General features: G+C 37.3%; 1 protein-coding gene and 1 long non-coding RNA gene across 10 annotated transcripts in view; one reads left to right on the top strand and one right to left on the bottom strand.

Annotated features, from left to right (window-relative positions):
• LOC105836884 (latrophilin Cirl) overlaps window positions 1–27,645 on the bottom strand; it is a 425,666-nt gene that overhangs the window by 296,254 nt on the left and 101,767 nt on the right. For 5 of the 8 annotated variants that reach the window (XM_036285517.1, XM_036285516.1, XM_036285523.1 and 2 more), the window contains exon 1: window positions 24,822–24,953. The exons of the other annotated variants lie outside the window; for them this stretch is intronic. The gene's annotated coding sequence lies outside the window, so the exon portion shown is untranslated. Of the gene's footprint in view, window positions 1–24,821; window positions 24,954–27,645 lie in introns of those variants that run through there. 8 annotated transcript variants of the gene reach the window in all.
• Window positions 26,334–27,645, top strand: part of LOC105838755 — a 194,496-nt gene continuing 193,184 nt past the window's right edge. For both annotated transcript variants that reach the window (XR_003625429.2, XR_004962852.1), the window contains exons 1-2: window positions 26,334–26,434; window positions 26,516–26,635. This is a non-coding gene — a long non-coding RNA (uncharacterized LOC105838755). The remainder of the gene's footprint in view (window positions 26,435–26,515; window positions 26,636–27,645) is intronic.

Raw genomic sequence — 27,645 nt, 5'->3', positions numbered from 1 at the left:
CGCATAAATCACAATCGCAAATCACATATTGCAAATCACGTGTACTGTAAATCTTGTCATGTTGCTAGAACAATTTGCATATTGTTGCTTTGATGAGAAATTACTATCTCTTTGCTTGCACGGACAATGGGGGAATTTATTTCACGTAACAAATCTTGATTTGCTTCGTGCAATGGTACGTATTAATCGATATTGGAATATTAATCCGAGAGCACTTAACGAAAAAGACATAAATCAAACATTCAATAAATGTGAATTAAAATAAGCACTGCTGTATGCATGCTTTTCTTGCATATTCTGCATTACGTATTGCGATAAATTCTGCACACTATAAAAATCGTTTGTAAATCATTGATAACAAAAAAATGGCTCATGTAAATATAATCCTTAATACATTTTCTATGGTTTTACAATAAATTTCTATCAGTAAAATGGAGACCTAGGATTTCAAACAAAGCATCTCGGATTTTTCAACCGCGTCAAGAAAAAACCGTGAGACTGGACGTACAGGATTAACGACGGAATCCGGGAGAGAAATAAATCCCCGAGGAGAAAAGTCGGATGGAACCTCGATGAATGTACGTGACGCATTCTTGATTCATCGCGCTCCAAGTTAGCTTAAACTATCCTCTCGCTGCTTCCGGAACTTCTTCCCGAAGTCAAACTTCGCCAAACTTACGATACCCTCTATTACACGGCGACTGTCATTAGTCTCGTCTTCCAGTATCTCGCAAAGACGGGGTTTATCGTAAAGATACTGTCGATGATTAAAGTTGCGATTTCGGACACCTTGATTCTCTTTAAGAATCAAATAAAGTTTTTGCCAAGAAACTGCATATAAATTTGAATCGAGATAAAAATCAATATATCACAACAAAGTAATTAATTCTTTTTTTATCAATTTCATTACAACGATCGAGAATTTGAAAAAAATAGTTTAAATAGAAGAAGCTAAACTCTAAAGTCTCAATTACCAACTTTTCAAATATTCAAGTCTCTCTAGCGTCCAACTCTCAACATTTGTCGTTTCACGTAATTTTTGTGGAGTTTTAAAATACCGCAGAGGGCACACATCCGAAATAGGAAGAAAAAGGAAAACGTATAGAATTCCGAACAAGGAACTTTGTAAACCATCCACGCGCTATCATCGTAATTACGTTGGCGAGTCTCGCGAGTATGGAAATTATTAATGTCCACTAATAAATGACGGATATATCCTTGCAACTTTGCCGACCGACCGACGGAAAGTTAGTCTCGTTTTACACTTTGCGGGCAGGAGAAAATCGGCCGTGCGTACAACCCTGGGAGCTGTACAGTAACCCTGCAGGGACGAACGTAAAACCTGTTTCAAGTAGAAGGCCGAAATTACACGTCCCGTAGCTCAAGTTTAGCTCGCGATCGCGCAGGCACTGCGAGCATAAAGCGGAAACTACCGTCCCTCGAAGGAGCTACCAAGAAGAACGGCGTATTCGCGCCTCCGATGTCTTCTCGCGCATGCCATTGTCCAGCCGGCGGTGTTGTTTCACGTGTAAAAAATCGATAGATATTATCGCCGGAAAAACCAGTGATTTCATTCCGCCAAGAGCCTTCCACAGAAACGTTAATTACCACTTCAGTTTCAATAATAAACCCTTCGCGTAAAATTAATTTACGTGAAAACAAAAACGTTTATTTAGTGTCAAAGAAAATTTATCGCTCTCGTAAATTAGCTCTTTCTTTCCGTGTACGAGTACAGTAGAAATTTTACAAAAACTTTGACGAATGACAACTGTTTGTTAAAAAGTATTATTAAAGACATCGTCTCGTGAGAAATACATATAGGAACGATGAGATAAAGTTCTCCGTGAACAGTCATGCATGATACCGTTTAACTTGGGCAATTAATTGTCACGGTTGTAAAATTTTTTAATCTTTACCGTCAAATCGTGATAATTAAGAGAGATGCCTCATTGTAGCGTTAAACTTGTCAGAGGAAAAGGAAGAAAAAATTCATCGAGCGCGATCGATGCGCCGATCGACTCTAGTAGCCGATATTGCTACGGAAGAACCCGTGAAATTCTCGGCGCTCTCGCTCGCTCGTTCCCTTACTAATAACGACGGTAATAACAACAACGATCACAATAGTAATGGGCCGTCTTTTTATTGCTAGCGCGCGCGAACAAAGGCGAAGGGTTTCTCCGAGCGTACCGGCTCCGCTTTACGGCCTAACTTAAAGGGGTACGAGAAGCAGAAGAAGGGAGGAGGGGCCGCGGAGAAAGGAGCATAATAATAACGGCGAGTAGATCCCGCCAGTGAGATATGCGACGCGAGTGTAATTCAAAAAACGCGATGTGCGAGCGAATAGCTGCAACAGCAGCAGCAAAGAATTAAGAACTCTGCACGACGGAATTAAAAATGGCTGCAAGTTGCGGCGAGAATGCACGCGTAACGCGTCCCTTCGATCAAATATCTCTTCGCGATCGTCCAGCTCGATTAGACAATAAATATCCAATCGTTATTATCGCTATTGTTCTGATAAAGATCTTGCGGTGTCCTTTTTTTCTCTTTTGCACGCTGGATAAATCGATTCGTGGTTAACACATTAGAAATCCTATGGAAATAACAGACAATTGTACGAATTCGCAAATATGAATAATGTGTTTCGTAAGAAGTAAAGCAAATAGTTCAAAATTATTGTAATCTTTGATGATTTCATAAATCTCCTAATTTTTAACATACGTGAGTATATTTAAAAAATGATACGCTCTCTTTTTTTGTCGCTTTTTCATTCGAGATTATAAATGAACTATTTTATAAGCTAAATATATACAGAACTAAAATTCTTAAAATTATTATATTTTCGACTTATATATTGAGCAAATTTACAATTGTACATTGCGCTTTTATGAAAATTTTCCAAAATTGAAATCAGAACGTTTCTATTTCTATAATATAATGTAACATTGTTCTATCACACTAATTCGCAATATTAATCAGACCGCGAGACCATCTCACGACAGAGGACGAAGATTAATATCGCTCCTTTGAGAAACGACGGGCAAGATATCTTCCGAAGGAACTACGATCCAATGCATTACATTCTGCCGTTACAAACACAACTTGTGACTGAATTAAATTTCCGCCTGACGACGCGAGAGTGTCTCGTCATCATCGTTTAAAGGAGAGAGGGAACAAGCTCGTGCCCACTTCGGAGCAAGAGGCACGCATGAGCGGAGCCCTACATGGTGCACAGGGTCCGACATCGCGACAAAAAGCGCCCCGAGTTAATCGCTAGGAAGAACGATGATCATCCTGATATACCCTGATCTGATTTAAATCGGTACCGCAATTAAATCGGGACAACCGAAAAAAAGCGAAAGCTTTATTATTTCGCTTTGAAAGAGACGCGAATCGAGAAAGCCAATTTTTATGTCGATTTTTAATCAATTTTAAAATAAAAATAAAAAGCTACAATTATAAGTGTGCGAATTTTGAAGGAACAAATAGTTGTAAGCTTTTCTTGTGCTACGAATACAACATCAAGCTTGCAATCATCTCTTATGCGATGCGGAGCATAATGTCATATAGTTCGATAGTGCAAAAATGCTGTTTTGCTATCAATATTACGAGGTAGTAAACAAATCTGTCATTCATTGATTTGTTGCCTATCATGCGGCCGTAAATTTTCTCGAAGAGCGTACCGCGTTATGCACGCAGCATCATCAGCGCATTTTCTTCGTAGGAAAGCCGCTGCGCACAATTTATGCAAATTATAGCTCCGAGAGTCACCCCATGCTTGTCTCGCCGCTCCAGGAGGCAGCGAGTATTAGAAGAAAGAAAAAAGACAAAAACATGGACAGATTGGTATTTTAATATGAAGATAGAGCTAAATAACGAATAATATTAAAAAAGTAATACTGAGATAACAAAATAACAAAATGTTTGAAAAATGTGTCGAAATTGAGAAATTTGAGAAAAATCTTATGTACATATAAAATATACAGAGATAAAAAAACTCATAATTTAGTATTAGATAAAACATAACGATAGATTTTTCAAACACGAATGACCGAATTTTCCGAAGCAAAGCTGCTCGGTCACGCGCGATTTTCATCGCAATCACAATGGCCGTCGCTTCGAGACAGCGTGCGGTTTGACGCTTGTAATATGGTACTATTACATCTCTACACCACACCCCTCAGCAGATGTCACGTGATTCTCAAAGGACCCTCTTGCGTTTCAGAATCGTTATCTCCGATCGCGCTTGCAGTCGCATATTGGGATACACGTCCTTTATATATACATATATACACATGTATATTTGTGAAATAATATAGCATCGTGTTAATCGAAATATATGATATTTAATATCCTGATCGTTTATAGGATTTTCGACACGTATGGTATATTTGCTGAATTTTTTAAATAGTCGATCTTTTTAAACTCTTTCTTGTCTCTATTATGATTGTAAATTACTTCCGTTTTATTTATGTAGTATATATACTACTCTCTTAAATATTTTTCCGATAATTTGATTTAATTAATTTCGTCAATTTAATTTTAGATAAACTAAAAAATACAGCTTAGAAAATTCGATATATCGGGATCATGTATATATAATACATCAGTCGGTCCCGAATTTTTATTTAAAAAGGTAAAGAGAAGGGAAAAGAGAGAAAGAATTGCTCGAACAAACTTTCGTATTTTCTTATTGTACAATAATCCCTAATTAATTCCTGAATTAGTGTAGTAATGAATTCCTCTTTCAAGTTATTAAAAGTTCTCATAAATTGCCAGTGTAAGGGTTTAAAGATACACCGAGTAAACATAATGGCGTAAAACCGTCACGAGGGATGGAAAAGCAGATTCGTGGGGGACTACAGCAGGACTACACCGAAGGGGTGGCAAAGGGACATCAAGGGTCGCCGAATGCGAAACGCGGCGAATTGTGCGAATTGCGACTATAATACGAAATTCAGGATTATCCCTCGGACGACAGGGACGACCCCAAGGAAGCAACATCACCACCGTGTGCCGCAGTGCGTAACAGTAACATTAGGACAATAACGATTAAAAGCGGGGGTGCACGACGCTTTCGCGCAGATGGCAAAAGAGCGGGAAGGGGGGCGGTTCTTACAGACTCGGTGCCTCTCGGCCGAACAGAGAGAATACAGGAAACAAGCTCTCGAGGAGTTTTCCTCAAGCCGTCACCGACTTATGGTTTATTGCCCGTCTACGCCATAGGATCCTCGGGGAGACAAAGAAACGAGCGCACAGATGTTCCTTCCGCGATATTTCCCAAGACAGAAACGAACAAAGTTCCCGCCGGCGGCGAGAGCGGCCACCCCGCCACCTTCTTTCCACTTCGCGAGAGATACGATCGTTAGGCGTGTAAACACGTTTGTTGATCGGGAAAATCGTCGGACCCTTCTTTGTTATTCGGGAAACCGCGATACGAAAACTATGACGAGCTATAGCTCAGCTTACATCGTCATTTATGCATCAATTATTTAAAAATATCATATTTATGTCAAATTATCAAAAAGATCTTTTCTCTTACTATATTATTATCAACTATCTACTTTCATTACATTTAGTATTATGATCCAATAGAAAAGAACTGTGCAGAGTTGAAAGTAAATTCGTAACACGCACGATCATTAAAGGGTTGAACGCTTTGCACAACACGGCGTAAACGTAGGGCGCGCTTGTTGGTGAACGCTAATTTTAGAAATGACTGTGTGTTACGTGCTTGTTACGCTAGGCAATAAAACGGAATGCGTTGTGCTCTTTTCGACTAATTAACATTAGTCGGAGTCAGCATGTTAATATCGACGTGCGTACGATTTTAATATCAACAAGTCTCCTTGTTGGTAAATTCAAACGTCGTGATGTCGTTTCCTACCTTTTCCTACCTTTTCCACATTAACCTTATGCATACAGTTCTAAATTTTGTTACAGCAATCTTTATGTTAATTCTTATTAAAAAACTTGTATCTAATGTAAACTATAATTTATTTTTTATATATTTTACTTTATAATATTATAAAAAATTCCAAAAACACGTAAACATGTTGCTTATATTTTAAAGAATAAAAAATTTATTCTTTAACATCTCATAAAGCATAAACAATTAAATAAATAAATACCCACACACACACACATATATGTATATAATGTTATTAAATTATAAATTTTGTAGCGACCTATATTTTTGATGGAATAATATTTAGAAATATTATTTTATAATTTTACGTTTTCGTTATCTAATTTGAATTTAACTTATTTTAGGATTAACACGGTTTCAATAAAGGTAACAAAAATATAACTAGTAATACATTTTTTTGTGATAAGAAATTTCTACGATTTCCTTCTTCGAGAGTTTCTATAAGAACATATTAGAAATACGAGTACGCTTTTAGCAAATAGTTAACATTACAGTTAGTATTTAACATTTTATCCATTAAATGCTATCATGATTATCGTTTGCATTCGTTCTTTTACCTATGAACTGTATGATTCTCGACATTTTTGGAATAAAATTTGGAAATTGTAAAGTTCAAGCAAAATTCACTTTATTAACCGGATATCGAGTGAGGCCATTGCCAGGCACAACACGGCATTGAATCTTTCATTAGTTTATTCGAACGCGGAAATGAAATAACAATTATATCGTAATTGTCGACCGTGTTCGCAACACAATTACGCGAATTTATTAGTGATTCGTTAAATTGAAGGTTTCATCGTGGCGGCTTCGTGTATATACGGCCGGCTTAATGATACAAACAACAATAAACAGTGGTGGCAATAATATTCGGTCGCTTGTTTAAGAATATAATTAATTTGTTATAGATTATTACATTTTCGTCGTGCAGCAAATAAACCCGTCTACCAATATGAAAACATTTGTTATCGTTTATTCCGCAATCGAATGCCATCGATCTGCAGAGAGAATAATATAATAATTTTTTTTTTCAATATATATATTAAATATTTTAAATATATTCTAGAAATATTGAATAAATATACTCTGTATCTATATATAAGTATTCTTTATATGTATATATACATGCACACATACATACATACAATAGTATATTAAACTATACATAAAAATATTATTTTTAAACTGTAAATTTTTAAGTTAGTTCTCCTAAAAATTAATTTTAAATAAAAATAAATATATTCTAAACTTTTTTTAGAAAAAACATTATTAGTTCCAGTATTCAAAATTTATTTAGTGCATGATAAAGTAATATATAATACCGTTCAAGTAATCATTATTGAAAATTCTATTTTTAATAAAAACAATATCCTATATTCGTATATATTTCCTCTCTTAACGCTTCTTTCACATCATTGCGATGAAACGAGCTTATTACATGCAACGGTTCGACAATAAACGAGAATTTATTAACATAAACAAATGCAATGCAACTATTTTTTCGTTCATTAAACATCTATACGCGAGGCAATTTAAAATCGAAATAAATTCCGTTTTATCGTTCGTGTACGATTATCTTGTCAGAGTACATCCGCGATATAAATATTTTGTTCTCTTTTACGTCATTATTTTTGCGGTATCTCATTAAGACAGATCCTGGTCGTTCTTGGATCAAGAGAAAACCGTCTCCGAGTATTAACTATTTCCATCGTTGATCATAATCCTACGAGTATTACGATGTTAATTAGAACCAAGCGCGGTGCATCTAATCAATAATAGAAATGTAATCTTTATTCAGATTAAATTATTTCAGCGAACATTGATCAAATAGAAAAGATTAATAATAAATATCATTTTCTTGTAGATCTTTAAATAACAAAATTTTTTGTTTAAGTGGTTCTAATTTTAAAATAATTTGGACGCATACGCGTCATTAATAGCTGTCTTTTCTTTTTATTTATAGAAGTGACACGTCGATATTTCGAGAGTATTTTACACTTTGGCTTAACTACGTAAAATCGACAATCTTCTGATGACTTTCATGTCGAGCGGCAAATAAAAGAACAGAAAAAAAAGAAGCGAGAGAAAGGTGGAGGCCGACTATTTATGGGGGTTGTGCGCACTTCTGTCGGACGTACGCTTAATGTAAAGCCGGTCTTATCTTTTACGCGATTTAAGGTTTGTAACTGCACGTAATCACGCAGCACGCGTACACGCTTCCTTCCCTGCGGAATCCGTTGAAATGCCCGCTTCTTTTCATTCTGGACTTAACCTACGCCCTGCAATCACCCCAACTGCCACGAATACGCAACGACCCTTTTATTACCTCTTTACACTTTCATGAGTCACGTTATAGAAATGTAATTCCAATATGAATTGTCATTTTATAAGTTGATTGTAAGTAATAATCAATTATAAAGATAATAAAAGAATTAAATCAGAAAAAAAGAAAAAGAGAGAGAGAGCGCAAAGAATTGAAATGTCACAATTTCCTCCTTCTTATTTGTTCTTATTGCTGTAATAATGCTTGATTAGACAGCGATGCATTTATTGAGGCTATTTATTTTCAATCACATTCGTAGAGATTGGGCAAAGCGCAATTTTGCATTGTGGACTATAGAGAGAACACAATATCACATTTTGCCGAATTCCTACAACTGAAACGGCTTCCACGGAAGCTGTGTAAATGTGGACTTTGGGTATACTAAACAAGGAACGTTAGTGGTCTAGTTTACAGTATAGTAACGTCGGCGTTTTAGCCCGTGCGGATTAGCGATCTCCGAGTTGATGTGAAGCAGGGAAATTTGTGCGGTGAAATTCGCGCGGTCCACACTTAACAGCGCCATGCGCGCGTTGACAGTTCGGTAATGGAGCCAGTGAGTTCGGCGCAAGATTCAACGGCGACGACGTCTGGTATGGACGTATCTCGCCAGTCGATATTGCCTTTCGGCGACCTGAAAGAGCGTGTCGGCGTATCGGTGCGCGCGGAAAACGCCGAAGGTTGTGTGTCGCTCGCTCGATGCAGCTGCATTCACGTCGAAAGCCACTTTGCTACGGGGCGCGGTGGCGTTTGCGACATAAAGTGTGGTGCTGGGCGTGTTATCGCGCAGCACGCAATATCGCAACTTCTCTCAAACTAGAGTGAAATTAATCTTTTCTCTGCTTAATGATACGTGCGGTTGGTGCGAGTGCAAATTATAACGGAGCGCAATACAAAAATTGAATTTATAAGGGATATAAGTTTCTACAGTTTGTATTATTTACACATATTGTAAAGAAGTCAGATTTTCAGAAATGAAAAATAATTTAAAAATTATTAAAACATAATTTTCATATATACCAATTTTAAATAATGATTATATTTATCAAATTTTATTTAACTAAAATATTATTAAATATTTCCCAACAGAAATACCTTCACAAAACGTTATGAACCAAATTTTAATAAAAATTTCATTAACAACGTGTAAAATACTTTATATGCCTCGGTGAACAATTCAAAAGAGCAACTGTATAAAGGGAATCACGAAACCCTCTCAAACAGATTTTTTTGACACACGCTTTTAATTACACTCGTACCGTCTAGCAAAAACTAAATTTTTTTTCACTGCGTTTAATTCGAGCAGGATCTATCGTTCAATGCAACTCGCTTTTGATGGGATTCATCGTGCGCAAATGCACTTCTATATGTTGGAGAATCCTGACTTTGCTAGACGTTACTCATACTGGCAGGTGTAACAAATCGATCAAATCTTTCTCTCTCTTCCTCTGGTGCTCGAGGATTAAAACCTTTGACGCGCAATTCCATGACACATCGCCGTGATTAGCGCGTGGCTTATCGCACGTAAGTTTGACAAAGTCGATTGAATATCCCATCGTGAATTCGCCCGTTTATCAATCGCCTTAATCTATCGATGGTCGTAATCCATTCTTCTTCAGTCGATATAAAACTTTCCATCCCACAAATATGCAATATAAAGAAACGTTATTCTAGAACAGTGGTTAGATTTAGATGTAACTTTTGATTTTTACGTCATTCGATCATTATCCTTCTCAATCGCTTCTTGATAACGATCAGGCGCACACGCACAATTAAGGTGTGTAAGACGCTTTCAAGCATAACGATATCGTGATGAGATCTTCTCTGTCAGACTATTATTATATTTTTGCCTTTAAATCTTCGTTCCATGACACGGTTACTCCTGACAGAAAGCATCACATACCTAGGTCCGACAGCTTCCTTATGATGTGAATGACAAAGACCGAGAGTATTAAAAATTAAGCTAAATTTTACAACTAAATTTTTCGTCCACTCTTACGGTATGCCCGAGGTGATCTAATTGTCATTCACGCAGCGAATAACGGCATTTTCATAGGCCTCTTCGAAGTTTGTTCCAATTTTTCGCTTTCATGCAAAATAACGTTTTCTGTCGATCGATCAAATGAAAAAGGAAAAGAGACAGAAAGGGCAAAGTCGATGGCCGAGAAATGTCGTGCACGTTCGACCTCGTCTTCGTGAATCGCGCTCACCATTCATTTTCAAGAATTTCTGCTTCTCCTTCCGTCTTATCCTTTTTCTGAATCTCTTGGGAATTTCAAAGTCACAGATTGCCGTTGGAGACGCATACAGAAAGAATTGCCGTTGAAAGAGAGAGAGAGAGAGAGAGAGAGAGAGAGAGAGAGAGAGAGAGAGAGAGAGAGAGAGAGAGAGAGAGAGAGAGAGAGAGCGCTAAGGAGCAAGACAGAGAAAAAGGCGAAGCGAACGAGGTAACCTGGCCAAAGGATGCAAAACTTCCGAAAAGGAGCACCAGGAAAGCGTGAAGTGCGCCAATCACGGGGCCGTTATTGGCGGCAATTATGATAATAGCATACCTCGAGCAAGAGCGGTCCTGCGCGCGGGCGTGCGCATCCAGGGAACATGCGTGTGAGCGTAGTATACATGTACACATATGCATATACAGGGTGTCCAACAATCATTTGCTACTAACTTTTTTCAATTATAGCATAGACAAATCAAATATTGATTGCAATTTAACTAAACTTACTTTAACTAAAAATTAAACGAGGGAATGAATTATCATTAAATCACGAACATGCAGTTTTTTATCTCCAATTTGTTTTTAAGAATATAAATAATTTCTATTTGTTCCATATTTATCTTTAGACAAAATTTATGTCAATAAAAAATTTAATTAATTTTGTACTTAATAGATACTAAAAATTAACAGTCTCTGCCTGTAATTACATAAAATATGCAATAAATTACAGTTTATTTTCAGACATTTTAATAGTCAAATAAATTTTGAAAGTTTAACGGAATATATTTTATACAATTATCTTATTACAAATTTTTACAATATTTTTAATACGTTAGTTAATCTGTTCAAATTATCAGATTAGTCTGCAATATAAAAATGTAATAATTATTTCTAAATTACGTTTAACATATTTTATTAAAAAAAGATTTTAAAAAATCTAACAGATATTGTATAGATATTTAAAAAGCATGGTTTTCGCGGACCACCCAGTATACGCGATGCGGCAGCGATATGTTCAGAGAAGAGGAAAGTGCCGTAGGCTCGCGAAATACCGGTCTCTATTAATCATGTAAACGGTTTATCGCGGGTAGGAATATTACTGGCTGCGATAATTACACGCAAATTACTCTTACGAAAAAGCTCGGAACACGTGAGTTGCGTTGTATCCCCGCGAGAGTGGCGCGAGGACGCTCCGCGTTTTCGCACGAAACATCTGTTTTTTTAATGGTAAGATTAGGTAAGAGAGCACTTTATTGTCACCCCGCCCGTGACGGGCTGATAAAACGCACGAACGAACAGATTAGGGATACACGCGCAAACATGTACTCGCTGTAAAACAGCTCTAGATAAATGTAATCACGAAGGGGATCGAATACCCATGGCAACTTTTACCATTCAAACGGGAAGAAGTTCACAAATCTCCTTGTTTCTTACGTCTATTGTTACTTTTGATTACTACATATTTTCTATGTAACGGAGAATTATAATTTTCATTAACTTACAGATATTTAATGGCACCATCCCTTTTAATATCGCATGTCCATCATAAATTAGAATTGTTTCATAATACAAAATTTACGGAATATAACTTCATCATAACGTTTGTCATCGACATAACACACAATAAAATGTTTCTAATATTTTAATATTACATTTAAGTTTATATAATTTTAATTCTGATATTCAAATATATTACTTCCCATTTTTCCTTATTTTTCATATACATATTCACCGCAAATACACTTCACAGCCGTACAATATAAATATAATTATTATACTACCTTGCCTCTGTAGTAAATAAAGTTTGTAACAATATTTTCATTTCAGTTTTAATTATGTTCTTCCCGAAAAAGAGAAATAATATCAATGTATCACGGCGGATAGTTCGCGCAACGGGTTATTCACGAATAATCGTGAACTTCACGAAATCTTGCGGGCCCATCCAGCATCGAGTTAATTACACGTCACGCGGGGCACTATCGCGAATAGTTTCGTGCTTCTAATTGGACACGTGTAGTTATTTGCTCGGTGAACGCCAGGCGTACGTGCGGCCGCTACAAAGTGTACACGTACACGCACGCGAGTTACAACGGGCGTCGCGAAACGACGGAGCGGCCGTCTATACGCGCCTATAGTCGCTCCATAAAAGCGCGCGGACACCATAACTTGGCCAACACGCCACCACCCACGTACGCGCGGACGCCGATAAGAGAGGAAGAAAGAGCCGGGTGCACACGCTGCGTACGGCATACATGCGCCCGTACACACGTACAACTCACGCATATGCATGCACGCTGGAATCGACCGAAGCTAACCCCTCAAAGTTGCAGCGAAAGGTTTTGCATTAGATATGCAGAAACGCGCGCACCGTCGCTTTACCGCGGTTTACCGGACGATTTAGCGACCCTGTGATCGCTCCGTCGCGGCTTCCGCATAAGAAGACTAATTAATTAAGCCATTTGCCTCGAAAACGTCGATCTGTGGCACAGAAACGGGCAATTTAAATGAGAGATAAAATAGAATTGATTTGATTTAGCTGCTGCAAAAGAATCCTCCAGATGTGATCCGCAATATTTCAATTTATGCAATCGTTCCGTTAAAAACTATAATTTTCATTTATTCTTAATGTACTCTCTTATCATATATAACCGTGTCATATATTTTGTCAAACTAATTCTATAAAAAATTCAAAGTTTAATAAAATAAAAAATCGTGAAAAAAGTTATATTATCTATAATTAAGATCGTTTCTTATGTAACTTGAGTTTACGTCCTACTAGGAAAACTATAAAGCTTCAAATGCAAGAAATATCAAGCAAACATAAAAATAGCGTGTACGTTAAAAATGTAAATGCGCCCGATGTAAAAATACGTTGCAACTTAAGATTGATCTATTGCACGATATCTTGTATACCCTTCAGCGCGGTACTGCAAGTTGCATGTCACACAATTGAATTTCTATTATACGAAATGTAAGCTTTCTGACAACAAATCGGTCAAGGACGTACAAATTTTTTTATTTATTCAGTGAGTACATGCGTGCCTACATGCGTGCGTGTGGATGCGTGTGCGCGTGTGTGAGCGTGTGTGCATGCGCGTATGCACACATGTAGTGGTATTACTTTCTTGCAAATATATGCATTTTTACTTGTTTATCGATTTGCTCCAATTTCGCTGATCAACTTTACCACAAATATTTTCAAAAGTAACAATTGTATTAAGAGAAAAAAATAGCTAAAAGGTTATCCTTCTGATTCATGTTTTTTATTATACTTTTACCAAGAAAAAACTTATATTTAATTAAAGAAATTTGTGATTGAAAAGTTAATAAATGATTATATGAAATAGTAGAGAGCATTAATAATTTTACATTATTAATTTCTAGTAAAAACAAACATTGCTGACACTTACATCAACAATAAATATCGATCGTTCGATATACCTTGATGGCATATAGCGTGAAAAGATTTCTCATGAAAAGATGCGAGATAAGCTATCTCGGTAATAACTCTGAGCGTTGCGACACCGAATAAAATTTTGATAACACCGTAATATGTTGAAGCCCCATTAAATAACGTATATAATTCGACGTGGTAAGATCATTAAGATTTTCTCATTGTAATCTATGCAATTGCGAAAATAAGTACGTGTTCGAACGATCATTTATTATCGTCCACGATACGTTGATTATTTCATAACAGGCATTTGAGAGCGAATCGATTTCTCGACGCGTGACCTATGTGACGTCTAGTTATGCAATTTTGACATTTGAATATAATTATGTAATTCATTATAGAATTACATAACTTTGATAACGTAGCAAATTTACAAATAAGCGAGAAATATTAAGTTGATGCAAAAGTAATGAGAGAATATTGGAGTTTTTAATAAAATACTGTGATCCTAAAACATACTATTTAAAACCATAGAAATGTAAATACAATTTCAACTGTCTCCCTAACATACATTTGTAATTTAATAAGCTAAACACACTTTCACAATGATCATTTCAAAAATAGTAAAAATAGCAAAATTTACTTTTGCATCTTAACCTAATATGATGCAGTTACTTTTTATAATCTGAATTCTCTTCGTACTTAAAAAAAAGAATTAAAAAATTATATTTATACTAGAACATTGACATTCTATTAATCTACATTATTAGTATTAATAATACCTAACAATTTAAAGTATCGGAACTAAAAATAACAAAATATTAATAGATATTTTCTTCTTTGTTTTCAGGAACGCTTTCTACTTCCCTCTTTTCTTCTTTCTTCCTCTCTCATTATAATCGCGACGTATTCTGTATCGTGTTCACAACGGTTTTCTCGCAAGGCGAGTGCATTTTTCTAAAACACCATAAATCATCCAACCGTCCATCATCTCGTAACACGAAGCTACAAATTACACGACCCGCAACGAGAGAAACTCGTACGATATCGGTTGCGATAATGTGAGTGTGGAGCAACGTACCACGCGAAAAATATATTCTTCGATCTGCCATGATCATAAGAATTGAACCGCGAACGGAGAAATTTTGTCGTTGAGCCTGTAATTTCCGGAACCTTCCGCAATTTAGTATGAGGCTTACACGCATACCTTTATTTCCAATTCTATGTGACGATTAACGATATTCTCGCAACAAAATGAATGGAGGGAAAGACATGTAATCGTTAATGCTTCAACTTTTTTTATCATTACACTTTTATAGGACTTTCCCTATACTATATTAATGTGTTATAATATCCCGAGAAGACTTAATACCATGCAAGTAATTCAACAAATCTCGAAGATTTACTAATAGAATTTCATGTTTATAGAATAAATTTTGTTTACACTTCTTCAAAAAATTAGAAAACTAAGAAAAAATAGTTTCAGCTCCTTGAAATTTCAAAGATAATAATATTATCTGAAATTTCAAGAAACTTTCATACACACACAGATAGAAATCAATTGGACACGGAATGATTAAATCCTAAGAGTTAAATAAGAAAACTATTGAGTTACCTAATTATTAATAATATACTATATAATGACAAAGTAGATAAAGCAAACTTGCCAAACTGTTTTCACAAATTATGCGCTGTAGTAAAATCTCTCCTTCATTATATTATATTTCCTATAAAAGCTTACAGAAGTTTGTTTATATCGCTGGAATGTCAATAATTATACCAACCTTACTTTTGCTACTTATTCAGTCTTAGACAATGAACTGCTTCGGTGTTCCCATGAACAGATAGCCAGATGAGGGGTACGGAGAGGGGAAAGCAGCAAAAGAGGAGAGAGGGGGGCGGCAATTACGCGTAATTCGCAGGTGTTGTGAGAAAATGGCGGTCGCGGATGTGTTTTCGACCTTAATCGCGGCAATTTTTCTGCCATTACTAAGTTTATCGGCACAGCTCTCGCTTACTCGACACGACCGGCGGCCGGCGTGCAATTTTTTTTTTATTACGATCGTGCTCAATCCAGCTCGGTCCGCGCAAGAATAGAAAAGACGCGCAAGAAACAGCCGTTGTGGCGTCGTTGCACTCATTAATCTCGAGAACTGAAGAAGAACCGTTGCACAGTAAGCCCGCTCGTTACAGGGAACGACGAAATTCGCGTTAATCCGAGTGGAAGGGCTATTATATAGCAGCACGCTATATTGCGATAAATTTATCAATCTATATATCAACAATTCCTGAATACTGCAGACCAAAATTCTTAATTATACATCATGTTATTCTGTATTATCAAATATAAGAGGATTTTAAACATTCATCTATCATATCAAACTATATCGCAAATTTGAGAGAAAATATATTACACATTAATTATTCTATTTATACATTGAGAAAAAGAAATGGTTGCACAATAACCATAATAACATCACTAAAATTTATAATTCTTTTTAGACCTAACCAATTTTTATAATTATTCAATAATATAAACAGTTTGTTTAAATTACGTTGAAATTCTCATAATCATACTATTGGTCTGCAATTCATGATATAATTGGCATAACCAAAGTGGAGATTTTTAAACAGTAAATTATAATGTATAAAACAAATACTATAAGCATCATTACAAACATATAGTTATATTATTATCAATATTATAGTAATAATTACTATAAAAATGATATTCGTAATTATAATTATCTTACTATGCAGTTATAGTTGCAATACACAATTTTTTCTCAGAATGTAACTGCATATAACAAAAAAGTAATGTAAAATTAAAAACAATATACATATAATAAGTAATCTTGTTTTACATAATAAAAGAATGTTTAAATATTTGTAATTTTTAAGCAGATTCGTAATTTGTATGAGTATTTTTTTCATAATTTTGAATAAACTCTTTAATTTAAAAAAACAAAGTATTAATATTATTTTGCAGCAATAATTAAATTTTTTCAATTTACAAACGCTTGTCAAAGACATTTCCGAGTTGTTTAAATTGATCACTTCTATTCACTGAAAAAAACGGATTAGTTAATTTTAATTAATTTTCTACATTTTTGCTATTTCTCTCTTTCTCTCTCTCTCTCTCTCTCTCTCTCTCTCTCTCTCTCTCTCTCTCTCTCTCTATTTATCTCTATCTATCTATCTATGTATCTATCTATCTATCTATCTATCTATCTATCTATCTATCTATATTTGGCCTATCGATCGACGGTCTCGTGTGTCAAAGCGATATTAAAACGCTATCCGTTTCTCGAGCAATGAAGTAAATATGTCGGAGGCAATGTAGAAATACGATCAGTCGAGACCATGTTCAGGTATTTCCCGTTTCCCCGTATATCTTCACCACTTGCACTCGTTTCTCAACTTTTTCATCACGATGTCCTCTGCATGTTTCATAAGGATCCCGCGCGAAAGTGTAAAAACCGGCGTCGGCAATGGCTCCACGAATGAATGAAGCAGTAAAGTGAAATTTGCAATGTGACATTCTCGACAGTCATTTGTGAAAATCTTGAAAAGATCGACCAATTGATATAAGAAACATATAAAACGATTAAGATGTACCGTGAATGTATTAATGAACATGGATTATTAATCCATTTGTGTTATAAACATAAATTAGTGCAAGTTATTTACTTAAGAAATAAAAAATATTAAAAATTTTAATTTTAATTTTCCGTGAAACACACCTCTGTTATTTTCAACTATAATTAAAATCAATGAAATATCGCAATGCATTCTTTCTTTTTTCATTTATACCCAGAAAGATTATGGATGATATATTGTTTCGAATAAAATATTAATTATGAGTTGTCATATTGTGTGCCAAAATGCTTTTCTTTGCATAAAAATATACTTGTTATAATTCGTTAACGTTTCCTGACATATTATTTATTGTGCATATTTTGCCGGCTAACATTAATTAACGAAAGTCATACTAATATTCGAAAGAACGAAACGCGTCGACGATATAGCACGCGTTTTACATGCTAGAAAAATTTTCGTGAGATATTCCAGGACTTCGTCAAAAAGTCGAGCTACGCGCGTTAGCTTTGTTCCCATGACGCTTTGTCCGTGAATGAAAATTATTGTAGTTTTCCGCATATAAAAAGACCGCAAAAATGGTCTTTTTTCATAAACTAGATACTATAAAATTTATTTACAAAAATAGTTTGTCGAAACCATCTCAAAGACTAGTCAAAAGTCTAGAAAGTTTATACACATAGTTGTGTTGTGTTCTTATAAATAGCTATTTACAGAATAGTGAAATAAAAATTTATAAAAATAAACAAGTAAAGAAATTTGAAAATAAGTTTTGATCCAATTATTCAGTAAAAGGATGTTTTTCAACTAAATGTAGCTGAAAAATATATTATAATAACATTTTAAAATAATTGGCTTTAATATTATATCGATAAAAAAATCAAGCACTATTTCAATATTTTATGCATAAAATATACATTAAAGAATATATTATATATAATCTATTGATAAAAGAATATATATAATCTAACATTTCGCTGTTTAAAAAATTTGCATTTTTGTAACTTTTTTAAATCGTGGCACAATTCTAACGAAATTTTGACAAAGTTTACTGTGTTAAGCTTTCATAAATTTGTAATTTTATTTCACTATTACTAGGTCAAGTGCACATTTCTCGGATTTGAAGCGCATTCGTTGCAGTTCTCTCATTCTATTCGGTCAATTATCACCGACTCGCGGGAATGATCTAGCACTTTTTATACATCGTACAAACGTATGCCATATGGCATATGTACGTTCTTCCCACCCTTCTCTTTTCGAAAAATTAATGATGTCAGCAAAGGGCGGCTGCAGTGAGAGACGGTATAAAACCCGAAGGACATTTATTCCAACACTTACATATTTCTTTCATAAAGTGGGGTGAAACAGTTGCCGCGAGTTCGTGAAAATGTAATTAAAATGACGGGTAACTTTAACACAGATCAGGCAGAATAAATTACTCTGAGAAAAATGTATACTACAGTTTCGAAAACAATTAAGCTATCTTAATGCTGTCATTATGCAAGTTACATAACAGTAACTTTGATATCCGTTACTTCAACTTTATACTTTTTTAAATAAAAACATTTATTCCGTGAATTATATTATTTCCATGCATTATATTGAAGAAAATCCACAATGGAGTCTCACAAACAAGTACATTTCATGCGAAGCACGGGCTTTACAGCATTAAAGTTGCTGCATTTACATATATCTCAGTTCTTAATTTGACTATGTGCTACACAAGACTAACTGTTTGTTCTTTTTCCACACCTCAGAGGATTCAACTTCTTGCGTTCACCTTTTCTCCTTTTCTTTTCACATTGGAGAGAAGTTTGGCCTTGGGGGTGTGAAAAAGAATAAACCTATAAGTTGTATCAAATGTAACACATAATCATATAAATAATAAGATAAGCCGTATTAAGTGATTAATGTTTTTCAATAAGCAAATAGAAAAAAATAATACTGAAATTATTAACAATAATAATTAATATATTAATAATTTTACTGTTTTACTAACTGCACTACTCTAAATTCAACTAATTTGCCTTATCTTCATCTAGCATTTCGTGAAAATGCATCTTATTAAATGAAATATTATCAAAAAAAAAAAACGAATCACGATACGACGAAATAAATGCCCTCTCGGCTACTGCATTATATTCACGACGACAATTAGTAAGGATTAAGATGGGATCGGTGCCAGAATGACATCGATAAGCCACAGAGTGTTACGCAACCGTTGAGTGCGTGCATTGCGTGCGCAATATAGACGGCACCGACGCGTCGTAACGAGACGACGAGTCCTAATCGCTCCGCGCCCATCCAATATTGATATAAATGAATCACCAGGCGCTCCCCTCAAGCCGACTTCTCTATCACGGATGCCGGCACCTAAATTTCAAGGAACTTCGTGCCAAAGTTCCGTTACAGCGGCAGTAACTTATTCCACGCGCTCGCGGTGCCGCGATGTTCCCTTAAGTTTCACTACGAAGTTCAACGTTGATCTACCGCGCACACGACCGAACTATACATCGCACCGAACGTGGATTTCCGCAACACAAACCAGATTTCATCCGTCGCGTTTCCCATTGCGAAATGAAGCGAGGATATACGCTTACAATTTCCCTAATCGCGCCTGGATTTGCGCAGGTACGTTTACACAGTTCCCTCTCTCCTGCGCTCCTCGGAGAGGTCCTCACGTCGAAATGGACGGGAAAATGGACATTTTCCGACGCTGGAATAGCTACGTTTCAGAATCAAGTGGACCTCGCGATAAATTGTCTCCAGTCTATTCTTTCACTTTTATTTTTAAGCGAAAAGGATTGTATTTCAAGAAAAGAAAATGACAATTTCAGCAGTATGAGAAAACGCTTTACCCGACACGTACACGTACGCAGTGTACCGTATTATTTAAAAAGACCGCAAAAGAAACTCGGACTCTTCTCGTAAGCAGGAAAAAATAAACATATATTTTTAATCTGCTGTCGCTATCACGTTACGCACACCAAAATATATAGTGGCAGTTTCAAGATAAACATCCAAAAAATCAAAAAATGTCCTGCAAAAAATTATAATTGTTTGTGCTAATGTCACGTTTGTTGTATTCATCCGTTGTTAAAATTTCTGCACAATTGTTTGACTTTTTTTTTCTTTTCGCAATCAATCGCTTTTTGCAATATCGCATTATCGGCAAGCTAAGCAAGCTGCAAACGAGAAATTACTTACGAGCGGGCTAGCCGATGGCCGTGCGCGTGGACTTTCGTGTAAACAGACTAGTTTGTATTCTCGGGGCAACGTGCACGCGCGCTTTGAGCATTGACTTGTAAAACGAGACCAAACAGGAGGTCTTCCCGTGGGACACGTCAAAGCGAGTCTTCCGTCGCTCCCGGTAATCTTTGGCTTAATGACACGACATCACGACGCTTGTGTCATGAATTATCCTTAGAAATTCAAAGCAGTCCAATGGTCGCAATTAAGATTCGGAATACGCAGGTCCCATTTGCCGTCCGTGTGGCCCAGATCTTTTTGAAATAAGTTTGCCGAATATAAAAGAGTCATCTCTTTCTAAATACCGAGATACAAAGTGCTGTTTGAGTATTTTTAAAGATGTAACCTCATTTGCAGAGAAATGTAATTACAATTAAACGCAGAAAAATATTTAATGTACACGCTGACAAACGAATTTGAGTCATAAGAATGAATAAAACAACCTGTCATGTTTTGCTGAAAGTCACGTTTTGAATAATACGCAGTAATATGTACTTTGATAATCCTTGAAGTGACTAATGTGATACTTTGTTATTCAGAATCTACTATTAATAAAGCGCAGTGACATGCATTTCATTGTTAATTACACCCTTAAAAATGATGTGCACATTTTCCTTAATTGCGCGTGTTACAGTTAATAACAAGTTACAATAAGAAACTGTCATCGCGATAATTCACTTTGACAAATCACGATACACGATAAAATGAGATCCGAATGGGCAAAATCAATCGCCAAGAATCGAAACTTGCGTACTTGTGATTACATCGCTTTCCTCGAATTGATATTTCCCTTCTATTTTCATTGGACACAAATCAAATTTCGATGCGAGGAGTTGCTGATTGAAAATCAAAGGCCGCATTTCCGCGGAGCTACCGAGATTTTCCTCTGTCACAAACGTTGCGAAAACGGAGTACGGATTTATTCACGCGTGGAAAGTAAACCTAGTAGTTCGCAGTAGCACACTCGGATTAGAATTGATTTCGATTTTACATTGTAAATTTGAGAAGAAATCACTGAATGGAAAATCAAGGATTGCATTATCATTTTTAAATCGAGTTTTTCACATTTTTTTCGTTTGTTAAAAGTAAAGACTCAAATATATCAGAATCGCAATTTTTAAAAACATCGTGCACAAATTGCACACAAACACACACAATTTTGTACATCATAACGGTTCACGATGTGTTAGCATTTATCACTCACGATAAATTCTTTTCGCAACATAAAAAAACCAGATAATGTTCATACTTTTACGAACAAAATTAAACTTACGTAATTAGCACTTTTTAAATTTGTTTCCACATTTGTCTATTGCGAATTAAAATAATCATGAAATTTGAGTTACTATATTCACATTTTTACATTGCACAAAAATTATTATTCACACTTTAATTTAATAAATTTAAAAAGTCTGAAGTTTGTACGTTTGTTAATTATTATATATAATCTAAATCTTTTACACGTTTTCGAAAACATTTGTGTAATTTCGTATAATATTTAACTATCAAAATTTTTCTGGGACCGAGAACACCAAGACGAATATATGATCCCACTTTTTAAATCTGAATTAGTGAAATCGTATTGATTTACAGTGGTGTGCTTATAACTGTAATCAATGCAATCAATGCAATTATTCATTGTCTTTCCGATTAAAAGGGGAAACTCGCGCTAATCGGAATTCAGTGTATTGAAAGACAGTACATAATATATCATCGATTGACAGTTATATCACAGAAATCAACTTATTCATCACTATCTGTAAATAATACACCAATTTGATTTAAAGAGCACATGTTAAATTCACAAATTTCGGTACGCGTTTGCTTTTTATATTGTTATTTATAGTTTTCGTTAATATCTCGGTTTAAAATGCGCAAATTTAATGCGATTTTGTCGGGGCACGCTTGTTATCCGTACATAATAGGAATCGACAGTCACACATTTTTACGATCTGACCAATTCAAAAATATGTAATCCCTTTTTACAAATTGGAACGAGTAAAATATTCGCCGAAAAGAACGATACCAGCCACCGATCGCACTTCCGCGATCCCATGAATTTTAGAATTCGCTGTTCTCCACATTTTCCGTGCTTATTACATCCACCGTTATCTAAATTATGCATACGCATTGCACGTTAAAACACATGAGCGTGTTTGTACTTTTCACGGGAAGAGGGGGGGGGGGCATAAAAAAAGACCGGTAAAATCAACGACAGCATTCCCGCGATTCGATGAATTCGGAAAAAAAACTCTGTTATTCTAATAATTGCATCCGTCGTTATATAAACTTTTGCGTTCGGCGCAGGTGAAATATATGAATTTAATGCGAACGACATTTGCAGTTCGCGCGCACAAAAATATAATAAAATTGATGATAGCATTTTCACGTTCCCCGATTTAAAGCTTCGCACGTTTTTAATACTTTCCGACCGGCGTGTTTATTCGCGAAGTCGGTTTCACTCGCGATTTTTTTTCTACGCGTATACTTGAAACGCGGCGCCGATTTGTTGATATGCATTTATTTATGACTCGCGCGTATGCAAGATACGATAAAAACGACGCAGTCCCCTATCGTTTTCACAGTTTCCGCGACCGAACGCTCGGAAATTTCAATTTTTCAACGTCTTTCTAACGACCCTCACGTCCGGAGTTTTCACACGCGCGGCAAATTAACCCACGAGAGACACCGTCGCTGCCGATACAATCGTAGGATGTACTGCGTTTAACGTTATCCGAATTCCTCGACGCGAGCGCGCCGTTTCGTTTTCGTTCGCGTACAAAAAGAACGCTCGACGATTCCCGACGAGTTTGCTCCTTTCGCACGTTTCACCGTGCAAATTCATACGCCGTCGCACGCGACCGATCCGAGGCGGCTGAACTTTTTTTTTCCCCGTTTTACCTCGCCCTGAACGTCGCGGTGCTCTCGTATCGATAACCCCGAAATGCAATTCGCCCGTGTTCGCGTCTATCTCCGACAGTTTGAGTTAATTGCGTTGAGTTGGCTATGAAAATTCTCGAAACGAGATTTTCGAAGGACGACAAAGTGAGAAACGTTTAAAAAGCGCACGCTCGCGTTCGGAGAAATTCAATTCTCGTACGTCGTGATGCGCGAGATTTGTTCAGAGATCACCGTATTTTCATCGCACATTAGATAATTAAATCGCTCGCGCGCGCGACACACACACACAAACACACACACACACGTTTGTCATCGCGACGAGTTTTCACCAGGTCAATTTTCCACGCACAATCATCGACGCATCGATCCTCGGAGAGACGTGAAATTTCCCGTCGGATACGCATGTAAATAGCGATAATCTCTTCGCTCGTATTTACATCGCGCTCTCACAGCGCCGCGTTTCGCCAATAAAGACACAAGGCACGTCAACAAGAAGTGCCAGGACAGGCCGTTGTTGAACACTCGACAAATATGCGTCCTTGATTTTCCAGTGATTTCATCCCGCGCTATTTCTCGAACGCTTAAATTCCGAAAAGAGAATCACATACAGGTTAGGTCACTGCGAAGGTACTGTGAAATTACAATACCCCCGTGACGAAGCGGATTCCCTCGCACTTCGAGCCCTCTGAGACGCGCAAGGAGAGCGCGAGCTCGCCAAAAGAAAAAGAAAAGAAAAAATTCGGACGGTCGCACTTCCGCGGCGGATCGTCAAGCGGCGTTCGAGATCGGAGAGTCGTCGTCGCTTCGAAACGACGAACCCGGAGGGTTCACGTTAACAGGCCAATTTCCGGCCCCGACGCACTCCGGTTTCGGACGACGCTCTCTTTCGCATTTTCCACTTTCACGTTACACAGGTTCACAGTCGGGAGGGAAAAACATCTCGTGCGCGCGCGCGCGCATACACACACACGTACACGTTCGACGCTTCGAGTCGTTGCCCATTCCGTTCCGTCGCTCCAAGTCGCGGAGCTCGTTTCAATCTCGATCGGTATCAATCGATACGCCGTGCGGTGGTCCCGGTTATCTTGCGCTCCGGTAAACCCGGAGCGCGGAGTATCGAATCTGCGGCACGGGGCTCGTTCTCGCGGGTGGATGGGAAGGAGGACGACCGCGGAAGTGCGAGACGCCGAGAGATCGAATGCCGTTTTACGGTACTTACGAGACAGAGGATGCGGAGACCGATGAGACTGTAGCACATCGCACAGAAACCGCCGGAAACCGAAATAGAAAACCAGAAACTGTGTCTCACTGTCACTGTCACACGAAACACACTATCGAGGTCCGAGCCTCATTACATCCCAATCCTCGGTGCTTCCGGGAGTGCAGGGGGAAAAGACACGCTCGGGCCGATGATCTCGCGCGATCTCGGCCGAGGCGAGTCCCGCTGCCGCCGACGGCTGCGTGGCTATCTCCCTCCGAGTTCTCCACCGTCGGTTTTATCCGTCTCGGAGGACCTCCTCGGTTGGCTCCGGCCAGACTCCGGAAGTTACGGTCACAGTTACGCACCGAAAATCGCGCAAAATCGCTTTCGTATTATCACTGCGCGTACACACTGAAGTTGGCCGCGCGATCAGCGCGCCCGTCGCGTTTCACCGTGCCGCACAGGAGTTACGAGTCTCCATGATCGCGGAGAATCGCGCGGCGAGATGGACGGCGGCGGCAAAACGGCACACTTACGGCGACGATGGTGAGGATAATGAGAACGCGCGATAGGCGATAACCGTCGCGGCGCGATTACGTGGGGAACGGCGACGCGCGACGACGCACATTCCCTTCGACGGCGACGGAGCGACTGAGTGAGCGCAGGGGGCGAGTGAGCGTCTCTCCCCACCACACCTGCCTAACGACTGTGGCGGCGGCGGTGGCGACTTCCCCCACTAGTCTCGCTCGGCCGTACTCGGCTCCCCTCGTCACCTCCCGCGTTCGCCCTACGGAACGGTCGCTGCGCCGCGCCGCGCCCCACCTCGCGCACACCAAACTTCAAGTCGGTTAAAGATGCGCGCTCTCTTTCTCTCTCTCTCTCTCTCTTCGCGTCGGTTGACTGCAAACGCGTTTACGTGGAATTTTCGTCGCGCCCGGCTCGAATGTCGCGTATCACCGCCCGCGATCGCGTTACTCTCGCACGGCCAAGTTCGTATCGCGCAGATTGCAGAGTCCCCGCGACGATACGCGATCGAAGTTGTCCGACTGTTGTGCCGACGGCCTGTCTTAAATGAGAAGGGAACTCCTCTGGTTATCGATGTTAACGGTGACTTGTTGGCGCGCGAACGGTACACGGATTCTTCGGATACGAGAATACAGTAATCCGTACATATCGAGAGGTCTTGTAGTGCCTTCTCGCATGCTCTTCGGAATAGCGCTTCCGGGAAGAATGTTTATATTGATCTGAGACTGAGACAATCTCGACTCGTACCGTCCCGCGTCCTAACCTTAAACGACCGTCACGAGCCAACTAATACTACGTGATAATCGAGTCGAAATGACGTCGAGAGGGTTCCACGCTCGCGTGAAAAGAGCTGTTTGGAAGTTGCGACAAGGTTAGAGATAGCACAGTACCTCAAAGTTCGGAGTGCCGTTTTCGGCGGAATTCATAGTTTATCGATGTCTTGCTCCGACGAAGTGATACTCACGACTCGCATTCGCATGTTTCGATGTTCACGTGCGCGATTTGCAACGCTTGAACTCGTGACTTCGTGCACTTCAATTCTAGTCAAACGGACGCTTTCTCCAACCAGTGAATTCGCTTTCTCCAACTTGCCATCGCGAGATGACGTAAGTATTCTTATCCATTAATACTTGATATCGCTACGTACGAGGAAACGAAGTTAGCTTAGCCGTTGTTTGTTTTGGCAGCGAGTTACAAGGCCACACACCACTACAGGTCACTCAAGGATAACACACCGACGTCAACGTCTACTCCTGCTTCCGCTATCATTCGGCGTTCTTTCGATACCTCCTATCATCAGCCTATAGGTAAGTACCGTTATTAATTGTAACTTACAAATGTGCAGGATGATATAGGTAACAGACAATTATGTACAGAGACGTAGACTTAACGTTATTCATATTCTTATACTTTTATATAACTTTTATTTTATATTTGCTATTTTTTATTTACAAAATATGTAAAACTAATATAACATGAATTCAGTGATATCCGTATTAAAAATTTTATATCAGTATTAAAAATTTTAAGGATACAGATGAAAAATGGAAATTCATAAAAACCACAATTTGAAAATATGAAATCTATATTAATTTACATCCAAAGTCTCTTTTGTGAATTATTGTTTGACCAATATGTACCATATGCTACTTGTTTATTTGGCTTTATCTATTATTTATAACTATTGCTTTTCAATATTATTGTTACAAGTATAAAACAACGGTGTCGTGGAGTATTTTGTCAATCGTACGAGTGAGAAATAAAGTATTGTTTCGAAAATATTTGTTTCTCATACAGACACATTTTATTTGACAAAATAATAGTTATGCATTCACAAGCTTTTTTGTTTCCAACATTACTGCTGAAATTATTAATGCATCTGTGTTAAAAAAAAAATAACGAAATCATTCCGACAAGCGGAATGAAAGGACAAGTTTGTTGACGAGTGATATCTGATTTTTATTTATTATATTTTGCTTAATAAACGTGTCCATTTAGTTTGCTTAAAATAACACAAATTTATTATAGCGCAACAATGTTTTATTGTAAAATTTATGCTTCTTCTCTATATTTAAAAATAGATACTAAAAAAATTATGTATTAAAATCTAATTTAAATTAAAATTAATTTTCCTTTTAAAAAAATTGAGGTAGTATCTTTCCTCTTTATTTTTTGATATTTTACGTTAAATAAATTTCTAAAATAAATAATTAAATTATATTCTGAAAATATGTATGCATGCAAAATATTTAAAAAAATTATTATACAAAACAACTTGGTTTAAAAAAAAAAGTGAATTTTATGAACAATTTTAAGT

The sequence above is a fragment of the Monomorium pharaonis genome, chromosome 4 (genome assembly GCF_013373865.1).
Source record: "Monomorium pharaonis isolate MP-MQ-018 chromosome 4, ASM1337386v2, whole genome shotgun sequence".
Lineage (NCBI taxonomy): Eukaryota > Metazoa > Arthropoda > Insecta > Hymenoptera > Formicidae > Monomorium > Monomorium pharaonis.
The sequence above is the reverse complement of the archived record's forward strand: the minus strand, read 5'-3'. Positions and strand labels throughout refer to the sequence as shown.